This window comes from Perca flavescens, chromosome 7 (assembly GCF_004354835.1).
Source record: "Perca flavescens isolate YP-PL-M2 chromosome 7, PFLA_1.0, whole genome shotgun sequence".
Lineage (NCBI taxonomy): Eukaryota > Metazoa > Chordata > Actinopteri > Perciformes > Percidae > Perca > Perca flavescens.
In genome coordinates this window covers 16463210-16485740 of record NC_041337.1, presented here as the reverse complement: position 1 = coordinate 16485740, position 22531 = coordinate 16463210, and the positions used below count along the sequence as shown (strand labels likewise).

Below are 22531 nucleotides of genomic sequence, written 5' to 3'. Positions count from 1 at the left end.
CCCTGTTCTCCCTCCTTCATTCCTCTTTGTTCTTGTAGTCTTTGAGTTTCACACAGACTTTGCCCCCTTTGGCACTCTACAACTCATCTTTACTAATTTGTCTCCCCAACAAAAACTTGCATGCATGTCTAGCCAATCAGGATGAGCCCACTTCATGTATTTGGGCTGCCTCTATAGAATGGCAGTGCTGCCACTACATCTCATCCACCTTGCTTCAGCAACAACAGGCTTAGTTGCTCATAGTCACAGATTGCTCTGTGAGAAGACTGCACAAGTTTATGCTTTTCTTGCTCTGGCGGGGTTGTCACAATTGATCCACATTTGCTTTTGGGACCAAATGCACCGCTGCCAGAATCCACAACCAGTCGGAGAGTCCTTGTCAGCAGCAGTAAGCCTTTTACCAGCCGGCAATCTCTTCAAATCTTCTGACCTCACTGTAATGGAGGGTGGAGTGTAGTAGCATACCCTGCGCTATGCCTGCCACTCAAATGTCTTCCTCTGCAGGATGACAATAATTCTGTGTTGCAGAGATACAAAGATTGTCATCTTCTCTGGTGGTTTGTGTGCCATCCTTGTGGCCAGAATAGGAATCATGCTTAGCCTGGTGTGGGTGTATCTATCTTCTGTTCATCCCAGTGAAGGAAGAAGACCCAAGATGAGTATTGCCGAAACTCATTGTGCAAAATCATGCCTTCCTCCTAGCCAGCCTTATGACATCTGAGTCTGGAGTTGTCAGTGGGGGCAACCTGACTTGCAGCTTAGTTTGCCTGTAAGTGGGGGCTGAATATAGGTCCAGCCAAGGAGCAGGGGGTTCAGGGGACCCTGTTCCACTCTATATGAAGCTGTCCCATAATAACATCATAAAGAACTCAAAAGTGCTGTTTTTCTTCGTTCGGATTTGCTTTTAGTGGCATGCAGACAATTTGCTCATAGCCCCCCCTCCCCCATGTTCAATCTCCCACTTGGAGAGTTAAATGTTAGCAATGTACAAGCGGTCCCTCCTCTCCCTTGACTTGAGGGGGAGTATGGGCAGCACAGTAGCCACTGGCCTGTTCAAGTAACATGGAGAAATCCCCTGCTTGTTTTCTGACTCCCACCTTGGCAGAGGTGACTCCCTCTGAGAAAGGCTGACACAGGATGTGACTACCTATTAGCAGCCCTAGCTATGCCATACTGGCAGTGGTACCTCTTCTTCACATCCTCTCTTTAAAAATGTTATGAGTATGAAAATATTTCAGGATTAAACCTTTTAACTCTCACTCTTGTTGTCCCCTTCTCCACAGCCCTAGTGGTCAGATGGAGGAAGAGTGGAACCACCTGTTGGTGCCTTACCAGTGGGTGAGATCCTAGGGTAAGACGAGCAGAAACTGTGTCATACTTTCCCTCTCTGTTGACCTTAGGCACTGGTGTGTAGGATATGTTGTGGTGATAACGGCATCCTGGCTCGCTCTCTTCAGTGGTGAACAGGCACTGACTCCCAGGTGGGCATGGACAAAAACCTGTTTTTGTCCCCAGGCTGCACGAGACCAGAGGCCTGTACTACGAAGCAAGCTCAACATGCCCTGGATTTCTTTCAGTAATCCGGCTTCACTAACCCTAACAACTGTGGTCCCGGATAACCGGTGTCACAAAGGTGGTTATCAACTAGTTCAGTCAACCCAGGTTTGTCCAATCTAGAGACGCGCGCGTTCACATAAAAGAGGCGGTGTTTGTGCACCGCGACCAATCGCAAACATCTACCAGAGTCGCATGTTATATATAAGAAGAGCAAATTATAATTCTACATAAATATGAAGGACACAGACTCGGTTTTCCAGGGAAAACGCAATACAGTCGCTGCTTCCTAAAACAGGAAGGAAAGCTGGCAAAAAAAAAAAATAGCCAACGCTGTAGATGTTTAAATCACAACTCCAATATCACTTCCCCATCAGTCAGGACCAAGATCTGACCATAATTACACTTGGGCTTTCCATAAACTGTCGTTGCTTTAGCCTATTATTTTAGTTGCAACCCTGGCAGTGGAAGCGATCGTGAGAGCAAATAAAAAATATAAAAACATAATTTAAACCGATGTGCGCATTGGCGACACACGGCTCAAGAAGCCAATATGTAATTCCTCCCATTAAAATATATAGGCTATATTTCATAAAAATACCCATGTTAACGGGGTTGTTGGTCTCTAAACTTTTATGAGCGCACCCCTCTCTCCCCCTCTCTCTCTCTGCACCGAGCTCCGCCTGATCTTCTAAGAACGGTGACACCGTTATCAATCAAGTATTGATTGGTCAGTAGGCGGTGCTTTTACACCGGTTGATCTCTGATCTCCAACTTAACCTGCTCCCGACCAGGTTAGGTGTTCAGCATGAGTTACCACGGCGATTGAAGCCGATAACAACTGATCCACCTTCGTAGTACAGAAAATCCTGGGTTGAGCCTCAAGTTAGCTCGTTAACGTCAAATCCTGCTTCGTAGTACAGGCTAGGGCTGTCCTCGACTAAAGAAATTCTTTAGTTCTTTAGTCTCGACTAACACTTATACGATTTTGTCGACTAATCGATAAGTTGATTTAATTGACAGAGCTGTGCGCTTTGAGAGGTGGTTAAGACTAGAAAAGCACAATATAAATGTAGTTAATTAACCATCTGAGAACTGAGTTTCTCCACAATTAATCCTGCAAAAGCACCACTTTAAATCTTGTGTTTACCATAAATGTGCTCAGTAGTTTCTTGGAAATAAGTAATTAAGCATGAATAAGCATAAAAAATGACTAATCGACTAAAGAAATCTTAGTCGACTAAGACCAAAACGACCGATTAGTTGACTAATCGACTAAGAGGTGGCAGCCCTAGTACAAGCCTCAGGTCTGAGAGTATGGGGCTGCTCCAAACAAGGGCAGAGTAAGTCCTTGGGCTGTGTTGTTGCTCTCCTGCAACACAGTCCTGTTTAAAGCTGAAACAAATTAACAACAGACCAGCTGAAAATTAATTGGCAACAGTTTGGCCAATCAATGCAAAAATCCCCAAATTCTCTGGTTCCAGTTTCCTGAATTTGAGCAATTGCTGCTTTTTAATTTTACATATAATAGTAAACTGAAATTATTAGAATTTTGTAATTCGTTGGATGATAGACGCAATTGCATATATGTCACTGGGAAACAATAATTTATTGACTATTTTCTTAAATTTTTTATATTTAACAATGAATCGTGAAACAAAACAGATTGTTTATAGATAATAATAATAAGCAGAGGAATAAGATAATGAAAATATTATCAGTTTCAGCCATAGTCCTATTAATGTAACTATTTGGGTAGTAGATTTGTTTTAGGGCAATCTGTGACTGGTTTTCCTGCCTCCACTTGGCGATGTGAGGGAGTTAACTTTAGGCCTCCCAAGACAATATCACTGGTTATTTTTTACACAGTATTTAGTCTGTCTTGATTTCAACATGTTTTATTTAATCATTAATGGCTTATATATGTTTATTTTTTGTTGTTGCATGTATGTATGCGATTATGTATTTGATGCATAATGTACATATGATTCTTTTTTGTCAATCCCACGCTGTGTGTCTGTCTTTGTCTGAGCCTGTGTAACTGTGTGTATGTGTGCGTGTGTTTGAGTGAGCATTCTGCTATGAGCGGCGAAAGACAATTGCTTGGTCTGATCTAATAAGTGTTCATCTCATTTCTGAGCTTTCTCCTCACCTCCTCTTCTAAACTCTGTTAGTATCGGTGGCCAGATTAGCTTAATGAAGTCCCGGGGAAGTCACTTTCCCTTTAGATGTAGCTCCACTCCACACCTTCACTCTCTCAGCCGAGCAAATCCTGCACATTCTGCTGGGAGAGGAAGTCAGGAGGCAAAGACTCTCTTTTGGGCTTCTTAAAACATCAACCTATAAAAGTTCTCATATACATTAGATCAACTCAATGTAAGCCATAAAGTGTGTCTTTGAATGTTACACAGCTCTTTTGAGCGACATTGATCCCGTGGTGATTGACCTCTGATCTCTGACTCTTCTAGCTGGCCCTCAGGGACCAAACCAATATGCGCCATCAGCCTCTCCCAATCTAATCACTGTTTCTAATCACATAATACCACTGAGTGCTATTAACTTGCCATCAGGTTATGGACTAGCTTGTGACAAACCATACACACTGTATTGTACTGACATATCACACTGAGATAAATATAAACACGCTATTAAGGGTGCAGTTAAGTAGATATTTCCTCCTGTTTTAGAGGAGAAACAAAAGGCAGATGGCGAGAGAGATAAATGATGACACCTCAGTAATTATACAGGTACACTTTCCTTGGGGGTAACCCCCTTGATCATACATCAGGATTGCTCAGCAGAACATAACTCCAAAAGAGCTTTCATTGATTTGTCATAAGATAAGAGCAAAAGAACGCAAGTGTTGGCATCACCAATATAACTTCTTTCATTCCTGTGCTCATCCTAAACACCTATTTTTTTTTAATAGCCTAATTCTGAGTTGGTAATCTCTCTCAATGTTCTGAAGTGTCTCCATTAGTAATTGCATCAATGGAGTGGTTTTAGTTCCCCTTGAGGGACAGAGTGGAAGGACCCCATTCTGTATCTTCTCAGTGATCCATCTGCGACTGGTCAATACAGAATAATTCACCATGTATGTGCTGTATATACAGTACATGCTGCTGTTTTTTTATGTATCATAAGGTACAATAAGACTCTATCTTGTAAGATCGTATATGGGGTTCATATTTTTGCTTTTCAGAATTGTGTGTGTGTGTGTGTGTGTGTGTGTGTGTGTGTGTGTGTGTGTGTGTGTGTGTATGTAGTGCTAAGGTCTCTTTCATCCTGGCCTATCCCTAGGGACAGGAGTCATAGTGGGCATGCACCCTACTCCAGACCCTTCTTTGATAATCTTCCCTAATTGGTCTGAGTCGCAGTCTCATGAGAAAGCTAATTAAAACAAGGTGTTGAAGGGGAAAATAACAAAATAATTGTGGTTGTGTGCATGTATTAGTTGTGTGTGTGTGTGTGTGTGTGTGTGTGTGTGTGTGTGTGTGTGTGTGTGTGCGCGCGCACACTCATGCAGATATCTGTGTGTATTCATGTGAGACCATGTTTCAGTGAAGTCGTATTTGTTTACAAAAACGTGACTTGCTGTTTGCTTGCGAGTGAATCATCATGTGTTTATAAGCAAAAGTGCAATTGCATCTTTTTGAGCAAAACTAATGCTAATAATTATTAATTTCTATTGTATTGTATTTGTTTGAGTGTGATGCATTTTCATATATGCATGTTAATGTAATCATGTATGGGGGTGATTTATTTGAGTTGATTCAAATTAGCCTTTCATGGAGTTGCATTTTTTTTGTATGAGATAAGAGTGCATCCAGTCAAACTTGAGGTAAATCTTCAGTGTTTTAGCTACCCTTCCTTTCCTCCCTCCCCCCATATATCTATTGTCTGTCTATTCTTAGTTTACTCTCTGCTCATATGACTTTTATTTACTTTGATGTGGTTGTTGTTATTTAAAGTTGAAAAAGCTTGATTCCTGTTTGAGATATCTGCGCCCCACATTTATTTTTTTCTCTAATATTTGTTACTTGATTTTCACCGATGCTCTGTGTTGTTGATTCAACTTTACATGAACCCATTCATATTACAGAAGAAGAGCAGTTGGGGAATGTTGGGATTGTTTCAGGGAGTCAATGATTCAAAGAAATAAAGAAAAGGGGAGGGAGAGTCATCGCTTTAGAGAGAGATAGCGAGGAAGAGAGTCAGAGCATCCGACTGAGGCACATTGGTGCTGCACCTTTTTGTCATGACAGCCTGTTCAATTTGTTCTTCTATTTCTTCCCCTCCCTCATTTCCTTTTTCCATCACTGGCCATCTCCATTTACTTATTGAGCTGTTCTGTCATTGATCTGTCCATCGACTGGCCCTCTGATCCATCCTCCATCTGTCTACCACTGACAGACTTTTAATTGATGAGAGAGCAGGTCAAATTAAGCAATTAGGCCAAGTGGCGGAAAAAGAGACAGAGCGGCATGTCTTTTTTCAGGTAGACAGGGGGCAAGGAGGGGTGGTGGTAGAGGAGGAGGAGCAGGGGCTGAGAGTGGGAAAAAGAGGGAGGGAGTGAGGATGTTGTGAAGGATAATGAATGCGGGAGGCATAGGCAGATGTGGAATGTTTACGCTTTTTCATTTTGGAATTTGAATGAATTTTTCATAGCTATTCATAAAAAATCCATCAATATTTCACCTGGGGAGAGTGAAGGAGAAAGAGAGGGAGAGAAAAAAGGACCCTTACGGAGTGAGTTGTCATGAAAGTCCATTGAAGCAAACAGAGTCGCTGGAGAAGAAGAAAAAATAGGGAAGGAGGAGGGATGGAGGGGTGTTTATGCCGAGGACACAAACACCTAGATAGGGGAAGCGGTGCAGGAGGAGGGGGAGTGAGAGGAAGGGATGAGGAGGGGGGCGCACAATGTAAATGTCTGGGTGAGAATGAGAACGACGGCTTGCATGGTATCTGTCGGAAGGTGTGTGTGTATGTGTGTGAAGCATAGTCTGAGACAAAGTCATATCAACCACCCCCTCTTACAGTAACAGCAGGAGTGGGGTTGTGTTAATTTTCACTTTGTCAAACCCCATTATGTGAGAAGAGCGTCTGATCCTTCCCATTATCATACAGTGGGCCCAGACACCTGCGATAGGACTTATTGCTTTCTTCCTTGAGAGCACGAGAGTCACGAGATTTGAGGTGCAAAATCAACCAGTGGCTTTCCTTTTCCTGCTTGCTCTCTATTCCTATAAAATGTAGACACATAAAGGCTCATTTTTTGTTTGCAGGCAATTACCAAGTAACCCTAGTTCATAAAAAAAGATATCCCTTAACGGGCTTTAACTTACACTCCAGTTTACTACACTGTTAATGCAGACAAGTTGACTTTACTTTAAAGATTTACTTTAAAAATTGAAGACAAGTGATTGCCGTAATAAATGTTTTTAAGTAATCCATAATGCATAAGCTCATTTCTTTACTTGAGTGTTAATAGATTGGATGTAACAAGTTCAATACACTAAAACATTTATTTATTTATTAATATTATTTTTTTTTTAAATGTGATAAAAGCAATAAAATACACATTGTTGTTGACATATACATACAAAACATTTGATTTAATACATTTTGTCAGGCCAGGCCAGCCCCACACTTAAAAGCTATTTCTTAGGATGTTAAATTTGTTGAATATTGAATGGAGTTGAAATTTTTTTGATGCACTTTGGGTGCTCCAGGTGTAGTTCAAACATCGGGCCAGGGGGGAGCCTTCGTTAAGGTAGGATTTAATGCAGGACTGTTGTATTAGACTGCATTAGTTTTAGCTGGGTGTACCTAATAAAAGGACAACTGAGTGTAGATCCCTGTTCAAGCTAAGTGTAGTATTCAGAACTGATCCGCTGGACAAGTCACAGAGCAGTGATCAGTGACTAGGTGTGTCCCCCTGAGCCTCTTGTTGAACTCTGTCCTCACCAGACTGTACCATTAAATCTACCTTGGGGGAGGTTATGTGTCATTTGCATGAATATATGCCAGCATCTGTCTACAGGTAGTCAATTAAATATATAATTAAGTGGGGAGGAGTTTGAATAATGTAGAGGTATTGACTGGCCTGGTTGGCTGGAAGGGAGTGATGTTGGCTGTGTCTAAATCAGTGCAGCAGACAGAAGGGTGAAGTTAGCCAGTGAATATTCATCATGCTGTAGAAGCACATTGTACACTCGTGTAATGTGGGAAAGGAATCCTTTTGTTGCAATACTTTAACTCACATTATACTGTATTTCCAAGATCTTGGATCAAAAACATTTGAAAATTATCCAGATTTGTTTTGGTTAGTTGCCACCATTAAAATTATTTTATACACAGAATCTAGGCCAGGATACAAATGAAACAAGTCTACAGTGAAACTGGAACTGGTTCAGTGCCCTTGACTGGAAGGGTACTAGGAAAAATTTGTCTGGCTGAGTAGGTTGTGGTTAAACCTGCAGTTTGGTTCACTTGGTCCAGACCAAAAGCAAAAATTATTCTATATTAGATTTTAGGTGAAGCCCTTTTAGTGCTCACACTGGCTTATTACAAAAGACCCAAGAGTTGTAAACAAGAAGTCTTACTGACAGATAGGTAACTCATTAATTGGACAGTTTTGGTGAACTGTCAACCTGCATTATCAGCATTGCACAGCAATGTCATGCGGGCGAAAGTCGCTGCACTTTACTGCACAGGGGTTAAGTAGATGCTTTGCATCTACAAACAATTAATTACCAAGTCAACAAGTCTTTAAAAACTTACAAGGCTGCCAACAAATACCACAGTAAGCAAATACCACAGTACATTGCAAGCCTGTTTATGTGCAACCCACATTTTGTGCTACTTCGTTGCTCTCAAGCAATGGTGTGTTATTATATTACCGCTTTTCTGTAATTGCCTTTTATCTGCCTTTTATCTATCTTACACAATGGTTTCTACCCAAAGGCTTATTTTGAGCCATGTCATGAAGATCTTACATGAGCTACTTGTTGACGGATTGAATGAAAAACAAAATGTGAATCAAAGTTTATGTGGGATCCTGTCCTTTTGTTTGTGTGTTTGCCCATGTAAAAGAATTACAGGCAGACTAAGTCTGCACGCACATACAATATTTAGACAAACCATGTATAAATACAGCTGTTAAAGAGCCGTAATTAAATCTACATAATATCTCATAACAACTCTACCTCTCTTTGTCTCTCTTTGAGAAATTATATTTGTGTAAACCCTTTCACCTAACTGCCTTCTGTAACTTCAGTTAGTTATGTGTAAAACAACAACAGTAGCAGCCACAGTAATGCTAACATGGTTCCCTGAACAGGTGCCTGAAAACATATTGTGCATGTGTTTTTATGTAGGTTGGCAGGGCTAAATTTGAATGTGGGTGCTTGGCTCAGTGCCAGTGTGATTGCTTGATTCTGCTCTAAAGTGACCATGACCGCAGATATGTCTTTGTTTATGTTTATGTTGCGTCATAGTGGTTTAAACCCAACTATGCTGTTGTGATGGTAGTGAAACCACAGATGGACACTGATACAAGCTGAGATAAAAGACGATATAAGATTATTGCCCTTTGCACACAACACACAGAAAGGCAACAGAATTCCATGTGGGTCCCTTGTCCATGGAGGTTTCTCAGTGTAAAGGCGTTGTTTTTCAAAAAATGTTGGCCATGGAAAATAAATAGATAGGAATCAGCACTGAGCAGCACATAATCATCTGACCCAGCTGTAGAGAGGGTGACAACGCCCTCAGTTCAATCAGTCTCACAGCGTAGAGTGAAGTCAAAAATGAGATATTTTAACTTCCCTTTTTCAAAGCATAATAGAACCTGATAGGACCCAATGAATTCACTTAAGGCGGATCACATTTCTCATTTGTTTTGGTAGCTGTCAATAAAAAAAGAAAAAAAATCATGACCTTTTGGGGAAACTATCCAGTCTATATTTCTCACATATACAGATAATGTATACATAATAGATAATACAATAAAGCAGGTATATGTTTGGCACCCATGGGCCTTATTTACCTGCTGACTGTCAAAAACACCAATGTTTATTTTTTAAATGTCTTCTAACAAGAATATATATCCAATAGTCAATACTTCCTTTTAAAACAAAACCTATTAAAAATGGCAGATAGTAATGGGTAACACTTTACTTGAAGGTATCTACATAAGAGTGACATGACACGGTCATGAACACATGACACTGTCATGACACAGTCATGACACATGAACCCTATCCCTAACCCTAACTTGTCATGACCACAGCCGAATGACACTTACTCAAAGAAGCGTTATGTCATAAACGTTTATGACTTGTTTATAATGTTTATGACACGTTCATGACAGTGTCATGTCACTGTTCTTATGCAGTGTTTGGAATAACGCCGTTTAAAAGAACGGCGTTAGGTAACGGCGTTATTTTTTCAATAACGGGGTAATCTAACTAATTACTTTTCCCGTCGTTACAACGCCGTTAATGTTACTGGACGTTAAATGCGGTGCGTTACTATGCATTGATTGAATAAACTGTGTAATCCGAACGCATCCCTTGCTAACAGCTACTGAGGAGGTGGGTTAATAACGAGGTAAGCGTTTATGATTGGCTAAGGCAGAGTCGTGTTTCATGGTAGCCAATCAGAGCCAGTGTTTTTACACACATGCCAGCACACGCGCCACACACACAACAGCTAAACAGATTAGGCAGAGATGGCGAGTCAGGAGCAATCAAGGGGGTAAGTCGCTTCAGAACTCGAGCCATCATGGCGCCATTTTGTTGCTAACTGGCCATCACCTCCTGTTAGCATTCCGCTGACCGCCATTTTTTTTTTACGTCACTTGACTACGAATAACTTTACATCTGAAGCGTTTAAAGACTCTATTTGTCCGTTGTTTAGTTCCAAAGAAACACGACAATGTATAAAAGGCTCCATTACCTTGTACCTCACGTTATGGCTCCGTAGCAGACGTTTTTGTAAAAATAGGCTAACGATTGTGTCATAACCAAGTGACTTACTGTCGCATAGTAGAGGAATTACCGTATAGTACAGGAGAAGCTCGCAGGCAGTTTCGACTTACATGAGATGTTTAGGTTTAATTAGTAATGTTAACTAGCATGTTAGTGATCAATAATTAGCCTGTGCCCATGTTATCTCCTTACATACACCTACAGTCTCCGTATCTGTAAGATTGGAAATGATTGAGATTTCTCTTGGCACAGCTACCAGAAGACTTACAACTTTCAGACACGTTGCTCACGTCACATTCTCTCAGTTGGAGGCTGCGCAGTAAAGCTGGCCATCACCGGAAAAGTGCTTCTAATAGCCTTCACTGGTCTCCGTCCAGAGCAACGGGGTCTATTGGTCCATTATATACTGTCTATGGGAGCAATCCGATAAAAAGTTGGCATTTTCAAGGTGGAGATATGCACTACTTCAAATTAACTGTGGTCAAAGGCAAGAACGTGCATGTGTACATTATGTTCAGGAGCAAAGTCCTCCAAGCAGCAAAAGCTAGATCTTTCTGCCTCACAACAAAAACCTATGACACAAGCTGAAGTCAACCGTATTAAAAGTTAAAAGTATATGTGTTATATAAGTTCATATGGTGTAACTGTTTACTTTTCTTACAAAGATAATACTTGAAGTGCAGGATAAATCTCTTGCTGTCTGTCGACGTGCAATAAATATCGAAAGTTATGTACGTTAAACACCTGTCTGTTCTACTCATTTCAACTGACTTGTGAAAACTGCTAAAAAAAAATCCAAATTCTTTGACATATAGCAACTTTTTTTTTTTTTTTAACGCAAATAGTTACTTTCCCTGGTAACGAGTTACTTTTATTATAGAGTAATTCAGTTACTAACTCAGATACTTTTTTGAACAAGTAGTGAGTAACTATAACTAATTACTTTTTTAAAGTAACATTCCCAACACTGCTCTTATGTAGATACCTTCAAGTAAAGTGTACCCAACTAATGTTTGGTTCAGTTCAGGCCCATGTCAGATGGAGAATGCACAAAATCCATTAACCTGCTGCACACTATGTGGAAACAACTGTGTGTTTAAAGTGTTAATGTTTGCTTTGTGTTTTGGGGCAGACTGTCTTACTGATGTGCATATGGGGAGCATGGTGACTGCCTCTGACATGACACATAGGACGTGGCCTGAGGGAGATGAGTGGAGAGTCCCGCATTCCTCCCAGTGTGTTTATAGTCTCCAGGTTTGTTGTTTTGTTTGGTCTTACTTTTCTATTAGAGTTGATCAGACCCAATGAATCAGGATTACTCCTACTTCCGTCCTCTTCTGCCCCTCCTGCTCTTTCGTATTTCATCTGCTCCCCCCTCCCCTTTTGTTTTTCACCCCCCTCCCCCTGGCTCCCTCCAGATGTGTTAATCAGTACTCCCTGTTAACACATGATTCACCCCATATGTTTTCTGCACAAGGCCTCCACTTGGGAGCTGAGATTGTGCGTATGTGTGTGTGTGTTCACATGAGTGAGTGCAACTTTGATGTGTCTTGTCCCTTATTCTCTCTCTTTATTTTTGTGCGTGTGCACACGTGTGTGTGCATATGTGTGTGTGTGCTTGAAAATCCACCAGGCTTGCCCAGGCTTTCTCCAAAGGGCTGCTGCTGTCGGCTCAAATCAACCTCCTCTCCCCATGAGTGAGCACACTAATCCATTTGTGTATCTGAGTACATGTTGTGTGTGCGTGTGAATGTAAGCATGCTAATCCAGGGGAGGGCCCTGCCTAACACCCCATGAAAACACTCCATTCACCAGCAATTAGAGGCAGGGGCCCTGGGCCCTGCACTACACTTCCACTGGGGGAGAGGGAGACAAAGGAGGGGAGGAGAGAAGGGAGGAGATGAGGAAGATAGGAGGCTACCACAGGGATGAGGGGCACAGCTCTGAATGTTTGTGTCTTTGCCACAAGGACTGGGCGGAATTCATATGTATGAAAGTGGAAAAGGACACATTTTCCTCCTCAGATTGTCCTCAAGCCAAGTGTTAAAGTACACGTCTGTCAACAAGACAGAAAGACAGAGAAACTGACCAATAAATCATTTCTGTCTTCTTTTTTTCTGGAGAACCATCATTAATGGATAATTGATATCTATCATGAATCCAGACTGATTGTTATCCAAGGGGAGGGAAACACAGAGTTGGATAGAATCACTGTTATGAGTTAACAGTCTGGAGATGATCTCTGTAGAACACAACATCTTTCCTTCATTAGAGTCCGCTGAGAGACAGGATTCATCTCTGCCTCACTGTCTCTTTTTTTTTTAAGTACCTATCTGTCTGTCTGTGTGTATGTGTGTCTGTCTGTCTCTCTCTGTGTGTGTGTGTGTGTGTGTGTGTGTTGTTGAAGTTGTTGTCGCCCATGTAACCCACAGTGAACAGCGAACATTCATGTAAAACACTAAATGTACCAACAGGAAACACCAGCACTGGGCATCCAACAACGACAAAAACAATTGCTTACTCTTTTTTTGCTTGTACAGGGGTTTCTGAAGTTATCTGCTACAAAGCAAAAAATTGTGGGGGATTTATGTTTTGCTTGCACTTACCATTGATGCACTACTGAAAATCATATTAGGGGAAAACATTCAAACTTGTGTTTGGACCTTTCTGTGTCTGGTAAGCGTGGTCACAATCAAATAAACAATGAAACCAATCTTGGTCACAATCAATAAATAAATAAGGCTTTAAGCCCTATTCGCACGGGACTAGTATTACCAGGGGACCTCATGTGATTTAGAAATCACTCCCCCCATCTCTGTGTTCCGTGGGATGCAATTGCAGAGAATAAGTCTGTATTTTACTAGAATTTATTGACATCCCCCGGATATGATGTCAGTGCTCTGTCAAAACCTCCATATAATCATAATAATAATAATAATAATTAAAGCAGCAAGCAGCATTGGACGGGCCCTCGCGCCTCTGCGCGCGTCAGGGTTACTGGCGGACGCCGCTCCTTGCAACCGTGCATTTGCGCGGCACTCAGACACTGCAAATCGTCACCAATGAAAAGGGAACTCCCTGCTGAGTTCAATGATACCTCACACAAGACTCTACGTCATACAGTTCATTAGCTGTGAAAGGGGGCGTGGTGAAAGCATAGTGGTAGGGGCAAACCTTTACCAATAAAAAAGGAAGTCTCTGCTGAGTTCATTGATACCTCACATAAGACTACCTTAAATGGGTCACCAGTTATGAAAGGGGGCGTGGCTTAAGCATATGGGGTGCGCCAAACCATCAACAATGAAGAAGGAACTCTCTGCTGAGTTCAATGACACCTGATCGGATGAAATCTCTAGGAGGAGTTTGTTAATGTACGACATGTGGAAATTGCCAAAATCGCACTAATTTCAAACTTTCAATTCAAAATGGCGGACTTCCTGTTGGGTTTAGGGTATGGCTCCAATCAGCTTTTTTGTACGTCTCGACATGCTACATATGTGTATCAAGTTTCGCTAGTTTACGTTAAACGTACTGCAGGGGCTGAATTTCTTTAACTTTCTAGGGGGCGCTAGCGAGCCATTTTTGTGCGCCTATTCCCGAACCCCTTAAAATACGTACATTTTCACCAGACTTGATGCGACCGCCAACTTTGGTGAGTTTTTGAATATGTTAAGCCCCTCAAAAAGGCAATTAATTTGCTGTAATAATAATAATTCCTTCAGTTTCAATAGGGCCTTCGCCGTTGTCAGTGCTCGGGCCCTAATAATAATAATAATAATAATAATAATAATAATAATACATTTTATTTATATAACGCTTTTCAAAGAACTCAAATACACTTTACAATAAAACCAGTACATTAAGCACATTAAAAACAAGTGAAGCAATAATACTGTTACGTTACAAAATAATAATTGTCAACACAGTCATTACGACCCCAAATCACCAAAAGGCCGATTCGCACAGGACTTATACTATCACATGACCTCTGTGTTTGGCATAATATGGTAGGTAACTTGTGGTGGAATTTGTTGACAAATTATAGACATGGCAGATTGCATAGGATTAAGATCAAAGACAACTTCCACAATTATTTCAAATTACTAGATGTCCCTACGTATTACTAGTCTTGTGCAGATATACATTTTATTATTATATATTTAGCTCCTTGCCACTCGTTGGTTAAATTAAGACAGTTGGCCAAAATGTGGCACTAGAATGCATGTTCAAAGCTAGCATCAAGCTATAAGCAGTAGGCAATTTGTTTAATTTTAACAATGGGGAGCACCCTAGCGATGAGAAGACTGGTTCTTTTAAGTAACCCTCTATTAGCAATCTCAGACGAAAATGACAGAAAGATGTCTGCTACTTCAGCACCATGGACAGCGCCATGGATTTATCAATACACAGCACAGTGGGCACCGGGGTAGCTCACCTGGTGGAGCGGGCGCCCATATACAGGGGTTTGCTCCTCGGTGCAGCGGCCGCGGGTTTGGCTCTGACCTGTGGCCCTTTGCTGCAGGTCATTCCCCCTCTCTCTCCCCTTTCAAGTCTAAGCTGTCCTATACAAATAAAGGCCTTAAATGCAGAAAAAAAATATGAATACACAGCACAGTAAGGCTACTGGTATATCAGAGCCATGGTCGGGCCATAGATTCTAACTTGCACAAACCTCAGTCAGATTAAGTATCGATGAGTCTTGGTCTTTTTTGCAAGCAAGGGGAATGGCATCTCTCCTCAAATCACCTACTGGCTATAAGTATATCTAATGGTAATTTGGTAATTGGTTGTTGTTTTGAACTACCATCTTGGACAAGTGAAACATTTGACCTGCTAGATGAAAGGTCAATTATGTATATTCCCATATTACTGCAGATAGACCACTTACGTATGTTTAACAGTTGGCCACAGCTATTGTGGGCTGAAAGCATTTTTCTTGATTTTGTCCAAACAAGTCCCATATGCTTGTTGATAAAAGGGCTACAGTCACTCATTAGGCTGTTTTACCTTTTCCATTGCTCGGTGGTTTGAGTGACCTGCTCCTTACTCCTTACACTGTTTATTACATGTTAAGTGTTTTTGGCAGAAAATGACAAAATGTCAAGATTGAGCTATGGATAATGAAGATAAAGAAGAAATAATGTAATAACCTATTATCACAGTGACATAAATTTGACTTATGAAATGGTTAAGAGCAGGAGTTGAATGCAGTGAAAAAGTAAAGGGAGGTTAAAGGACAGAGAGTGTGTGTAAAGTGCTGTTAAAGAAGACCAATATAAATGATATAAAGCAGAAAAGTGCAGAATAGATTAGCCAACACATACAACATACACAGCACATGCTCTATGTTGGTCTGAGCGTGACTGCACAATTCACCTTAAGTGCTAATGCATGAAACAAAGCTTTCTGCAAAACATACAGTACTGCTGCATGAATATGCACACTCGACTGTTTTCATTAACGTGTTGTGGGCAGACACGCAACTGTCCATGCATAACCAGTGGTGCAGCAGAGCAAGTGGTGCCTTCAAATCATTGTCATGGGCCATAACCTTGAAAACTCGAGTTGAAAAAATTTCCCCCACTTCTTTATCACTATTTATGTTGACAGCGCCTTGGCTGCTCAGAACGCTCAATCTATCAAAGCATTTGTGCCCGTTTATAAACTGCTTCAGTGGCTCTTAGAGAAACAAAAAAGTGCCTTTTAAACATGAATGAAACAGTATTGCTTTTGAACTCTCAGGTCCATTGCAGTACCTTCCTCCCTCCTCTTCTCTACCCGTCCTTTCTCCTGCCTCCTGTCTTTTCTGCCAGCTTTAATTTTTAATGCTCGTTCCTGAATAGGTTTGTAATAAAGAATAGGTACAGTAAGTAGCATAAAATATTGATTTTGTACATTTCCTTATGAATTTTTATTCTGTGGTATGATTAAATTTTTCATATTTTCTGCACTTGGGAGATTTCTGATGAATTCATCTCTGTTTATTGTGTGTGAGCACACAACTGGTGTTCCCAATTTGGGGGAATGAATAATGCAGCCGGTGTCCTGTGTGTGTGTCTGTGAGTGTGTATGTGTGTTTGTGTTTACATACTGATGGGTTCAGGTGTATCCAGTTAGCTCAGATGGGTAAGACATAAGTGTGTGTTCGAGTTTAGCAATGGGATCTTTTCTCCCCTAGACAAAATAAATCTGAGGTTGGTTGACAGCCAAGGAGGATACAGTGAGTGTGTGTAAATATGGGCATCTATGAGAGAAAGACTGTGTGTCTGTGTGTGTGCATGTGCTGTTGTGAATGTCTTTGCTTGGGGCTAGTTGTGAAGCGATAATTAACACAATGGTATGATTAACCATGCAGACGAGCAGCCACGGGCTCCCCAAAGAGACAGAGGGGGAATGAAGAGAAAAAAAAAAAGCAGAGATTTCTTTCTCTCTGTTTCTACCGCCTGCTACTGTACTTAGACTGGATTTCTCTACACTCTTCAGTTCATTTTAAAGCGCAGCTTTAAATCAATTTACCCCTGCCTGGAGACAGCTCAGTGTTATAACTTCCAGTACACACATGCCAAAGCTGTCTCACTTGTATGCACCCACATGCACATATACAACCCATGCACAACTCCACAATGCAGAACACAAATATGGTGTAACAGAGCTAAGAAATGCAGATGAGCTGCATGCTGTTAGTTCTACTCTAAGCTCTAAAATATAGACTCCAACAGATAAATGTGAGTATGATAAAATATGATAAAGCAAACACAAGATATTCCTTCTCACTATACCAAACAACTTTATTTCTGACTTCTAAAGGTAAAACTAATATTATAGAGTGACACATCTCATATAAAGCCTGGACTCGATAGCAAACATCAACTTTTATTGGTTTCAGCGAGAACAGTAATTGCACAATGGTAAAAAGATCAAAAATAATCTCTTCGATGAAACGCCAGAGGGGGGGAAGGACTTCATTTGTAAGTGAATTGTGAGGTGAGTGCGTTTTGAGGGGACCTTGAGCGTGAATTTGAACGGGATCGATGTGCGTTTGGGAAAGCCAATGGTGATCAATGAGAATGGATTTAGTGAGAGGGCGGGAGCGTCGCAGCACTACAGCAACTGAAGCTGCTGAAATAGACTTTATGAATATTAAACAGCAGGGGGTCGATACCGGGACAGGGCTGCTACAGTCAACACAGGGACACGCTGTGGTGGGTTTGTACATAGGTGGGTGCATAGAGAAATATTTTTTTCTTTTTGCTGGATATCCAGATATCTCAAATTCAAACTGGTATTCAAACAAAGTAATTGACTCTCGTAATGAATATTTTGCCTTGAAAAATGAAGTTGGTCTTGAGTTATCCATCACCCAAAGTGTTTCCAAACTGCCGACACAAACATTGCCCATGCCCAGACCACCTCCCCTCCAGCCCACTATTGCTGACAAGCTGAGTGGTGTGATGGGAGAGCGTAGTAAATAAATGAATAAGCAGACAAAGCGTGTTTACAGTACAATGTGACCTCTCTCCTAATATCAACCAGGCTTTCTCTGCACCCCCAACAGATGAACTTGAGGCCTGCTCAAGGGTATACTTGTATAATGATAAGCCTAGTGTATGTGTATATATGTGTGTGTGTGTGTGTGTGTGTGTGGGTGAATGAGTGACTGAGTGAATAATATACCAGCTATTAGGGAAACAAATTGGCCTGGCGTTACCTTGCTTGAGTTGAGTGTGGGGTGCTGCCACTAATATGTTCTGACATGGTCCCCCAAGACCTGGGTAGGAGTGTGTGTGTGTGTTTGTGTATGTATACATGCACACACATGCTTGCATTGATTGTACACCTCTCACCAGGGCTGGGAGTGGTTTGGATTTTGTGTGTACTACTGGCTCCTGATACTACTAATACTTTTTTCATACCTTATTTTGAGAAATATTAAATATGATGCTGCTTTATTTTTTATTTAACTGAAGAAGCCAACAATCAAATATAAAGTAAAACACACACACACACACACACACACACACACACGCGCTAACACTCTCTACTGTGCCACTCAGTGATGAGTTAATGTTGTCAGTGTTTGCCCTGGCCTCTGCCCCTTTGGGCTGTAGTCCCAGAGTGGGGAGTCCAGGGAGCTGAGACTCCAATGTCCTCCCTGAAAATTCCCTAAAGTTGTATATATATATATATATATATAAGTATATATATATAAGTTGGATACGGGGCATCCAGCCAACTCATAATCTAAGGCATGCAATCCATTAGCTTGAAAAATCACAGTGACGAGCAATGCTGTGTGTGTATGGACACACGTTGCATCCCCATTCCCCTTAGCCTCACTGCTGCAAATCTCAGTCAATCTCTATCGGAATTAGCAGTCAAAGATCATATTGTTGGCTAGTCACGCCAACCACTACAGTAAACACACATCTCTTGTAGCCATACACAGCTGCTTGACATTAACTGTCACTCTGCACGTGTCTTTGTATATACTCTAGTTTCATGTACCTGTGTCTTTGTGTTGTGCATGTTTGCCCTGTTGTCAGTCATTGTACATGGAAGCATTCTTATTGACCTGTCAACAATGCTGCAAGCACTTTTCGGCACAACAGATGTCAATACAAACACACACACACACACACACACACACACACACACACACACACACACACACACACACACACACACACACACACACACACACTACATTGATTACTTGTAGCATCTTCTTCCAAATGGTCTACCCAGCAGAGGAGACCTGAAGACTCCCCAGGGAGCAGAAGCAAGGATTGAAGGAGTTAAGAAAGAAAACAGAGTGGAGGATATTAAACCCTTGATGCAAAGGGGAAAGTATTAGTCTGAAATTTGAGTAATTTGGTTGCTTTAACCAAGGCACACCATAGTTGTATATTAGTTTACAGGTGAAATGCTTATGCTCCCAAATCTTTACTCTGTACTTAAAAGTGCTGGCTGGCCGTGTGGACCTGTGAGGCGGTCTGAACCTGCTTGGTTTGTGTAGTCTCTTTTCCCTGAAAGTGTGTGTGTGTGTGTGTGTGTGTGTGTGAGTGACTATCTGAGAAGTCCAAGGCCGCCTGTGCGTGGTGTGGAGATCAATGTAACCGTTCTAGCTTTGAGATGGAGGGAGCTGTCAGACCTGAATTAGATGTTAAATCTTTTGGACAAAATGTATTGTGCTCAGAATTTATCATGTGCTGTTTCCAGCCCACTGATGTATGTTGTATTAGGGTTGTGTGTGTGTGTGTGTGTGTGTGTGTGTGTGTGTGTGTTTGAGTGCACATGTGTGTGATGCTGCAAAGGTCCAGTCAATGTACTGTCTCAGGGCTAAAGTGGCTGTCTGGGAAAACATGATAGATTCTCGTCATGGTTCTTTCACTGCTGTAACTTTCTACATTCCTTTTTTTCTCCCTCTTTGCTTTCTTTTGACATCTTTCTGTCCTTCTCAAATCAACCACATAGTTGAGCTAGCTTCATTCGTCCTTGCTGTTTCCATGTTTTCCTCTGTGCATGTCTCTCTCCCAGGCAATCCTCCAAGGCAATCATGTTTCATATATCTGTCTTCCTTCAAACTGTATATCTTAGACCAAACGTATAACCCATTAATCTCTGCTCTTGTGGCCAAGGCTCCCCACCATTTCTCCCTCTTTATCCATCACTTTTCACCCCATCACTCCCACTCCTGCTCTGTGTGCTCACGCGCCAGTATGTCTGTCTACTGATTATGGAGCTGAGTGTCTGGCTAACTGCAATTTATCTGCTAACTACAATACCAGCAATGTTTTTTCCTCCAAAAGTTAACTGTGAACTGTCTCTTTTCCCCCCGTCTTCTGCTTATTTGTTGAATCTTTTGTTCAGATAATGACAGATGGGAGCTGTGGCTTGTAGTCAAGAACTCTAAATCATTGTCCAAAAGTTGTTTGTTGTCCTCTTTATTTTACTGTCTCACATATGACTGTTGATCTGTAGTCATCAAAATATACCTTCGACAGGACCACACTATTTAACTAATAATGCAGAACCCAGCCAAATTTGTTTTTTTATTTCAATTTATATTCTGTAAACAAATATTCAAATTAAGCTTGGGGTTTTTTGTGGGGCCCAAGGAAAGCTGCCCGCTTTCCCCAGTCAATAATCCAGACTTGCCTTTAACCCTCTGGCTCACGTTCTTGGTATTTTAGGCTGCTGCTCTCTTGAGTAGAAACTAACAAACGTTTTAGTGCACATGTAAGATAACATACAATATAGCCAGATTGATACTGGCTTTTTTAGGCTGATACAGATATCAGATGGCAGTTTAAAAGCAACGTATTTGTAAATAGTACATAGATAAATGCATAGCATAAACCACAATCTTGATAGTTTTGTTGGATTTTTGAACAATTGTGACTAATAAATATTGAGTGGGACATTTTTGTTGAACAAACAATGGAGACACTGTTTCTAAATGATCTCAAGCCTAATTTCTTGTTACTAATTGGCCCACATATAAACCTGAACCCAATATATCTGCAATAAGCTAACATGGCCGATATATTAGCCTGGTTGATTGATGGATCTAATAAACAATATAATACAATAAGTGGTGTGTCTGAGATTACTCCCTATTTGCTACCCAGTGTACTGATTTTTACATTCCACCATAATTTGACTTTTCAAAATTCCGAGTAAGCATATGCAGTACCCATAATGCAATGCATTGCGTTTAATAGATGTGTAAATGATTAAATTGCAGTTCTGAACTCTCAATGCACTACTCACTATAGAGCACACATTATTATTTATTATGTAGTCGTGAATGTTGAATAAGACTGAGGGGGTCTTTTAGGACACAGCCTTTCAGGATCACCACTTTTGACGCACAAAAACCCAAAGCTGCAACTTTGCACGTGTGACTACTCTGTCCCTGATTATAGCTGTAAGCATGTCAGCAGTTTAATCAAACACGTTTTGAATATAACCTTTCCATCCCTACACCTCAATCCTACCTCAACACACACACACACACACACACACACACACACACACACACTCTCACACACACACACACACACACACACACACACACACACACACACACACACACACACACACACACACACAGACACACACACACACACACAGACACACACACACACACACACACACACACACACACACACACACAATGCTCCACATGCATCCTCCGGTGGTACAATACAGTGCGAGCGGAGGCTTTCATTGGGCACAGTGGTCCCAGTGAGAAGTCGACCGCAGCAATTAACAGAGAGATGAAAGACACCAGGCTGCCTGCTGAATAATTAAGACTGGTTTGATGAGCAGGGAGGGGCTCGACAGGGAGGTCGGGTGTAAGTCCTTACTAGATGAGTGTCCAGTGAAATAAAATGTGCTACTTGGACATGAGTAAATTATTTTGTGCTTGTGTGATGATTGATTGGCTTTCAAAACAAGATGGAAGAGTGTAGCTGGACTTCACAACTTTGGCAAAAATGACATTTCAGACCTCATTGAGGCACAGCAGATAAAATTTGATTATGCAGTCCTCAGGGAAGTTATGTTATTTTGTGGTGGTAGGCTGAGAGCAGGCCCAGACGTGGTGGCAGATTTTCAGCCATAGTGGTCTACCATTATGCAAACTACACAGCAGGGTCAATAGGCACATTGATCAAGCAGTTTCTAGTGAGAACATAAAGGAGAGAACAAAACACCAGGGGCCCGTTTCAGGAAGGTTTAACAAACTCTGAGTCTAACCCTGAACTCTGAGTTAATTTACCCTGAGATGGGAAACTCCAGAACAGCTGATTTGAGTTGGTTCAATTAACTCAGAATTAAAGGAATACACCACCGTTTGTTGAAATAGGGTTAGATGGCTTTTGTTGGGTCACTTTTTCTCACAACATGCTATCCGGCAACAAAGGATTCCATTCACTACGCTAAGCTAAGCTAGCGGCGGCGGTGCCGCACTAAGACAA

At 41.3% G+C, this 22531-nt stretch overlaps 1 long non-coding RNA gene across 2 annotated transcripts in view; it reads left to right on the top strand.

Annotated features, from left to right (window-relative positions):
- The first annotated feature begins 1295 nt into the window (after positions 1–1295).
- The window catches only part of LOC114558442 (uncharacterized), a 91074-nt gene continuing 69838 nt past the window's right edge, over positions 1296–22531 (top strand). For both annotated transcript variants that reach the window (XR_003692963.1, XR_003692962.1), the window contains exon 1: positions 1296–1351. This is a non-coding gene — a long non-coding RNA (uncharacterized LOC114558442). The remainder of the gene's footprint in view (positions 1352–22531) is intronic.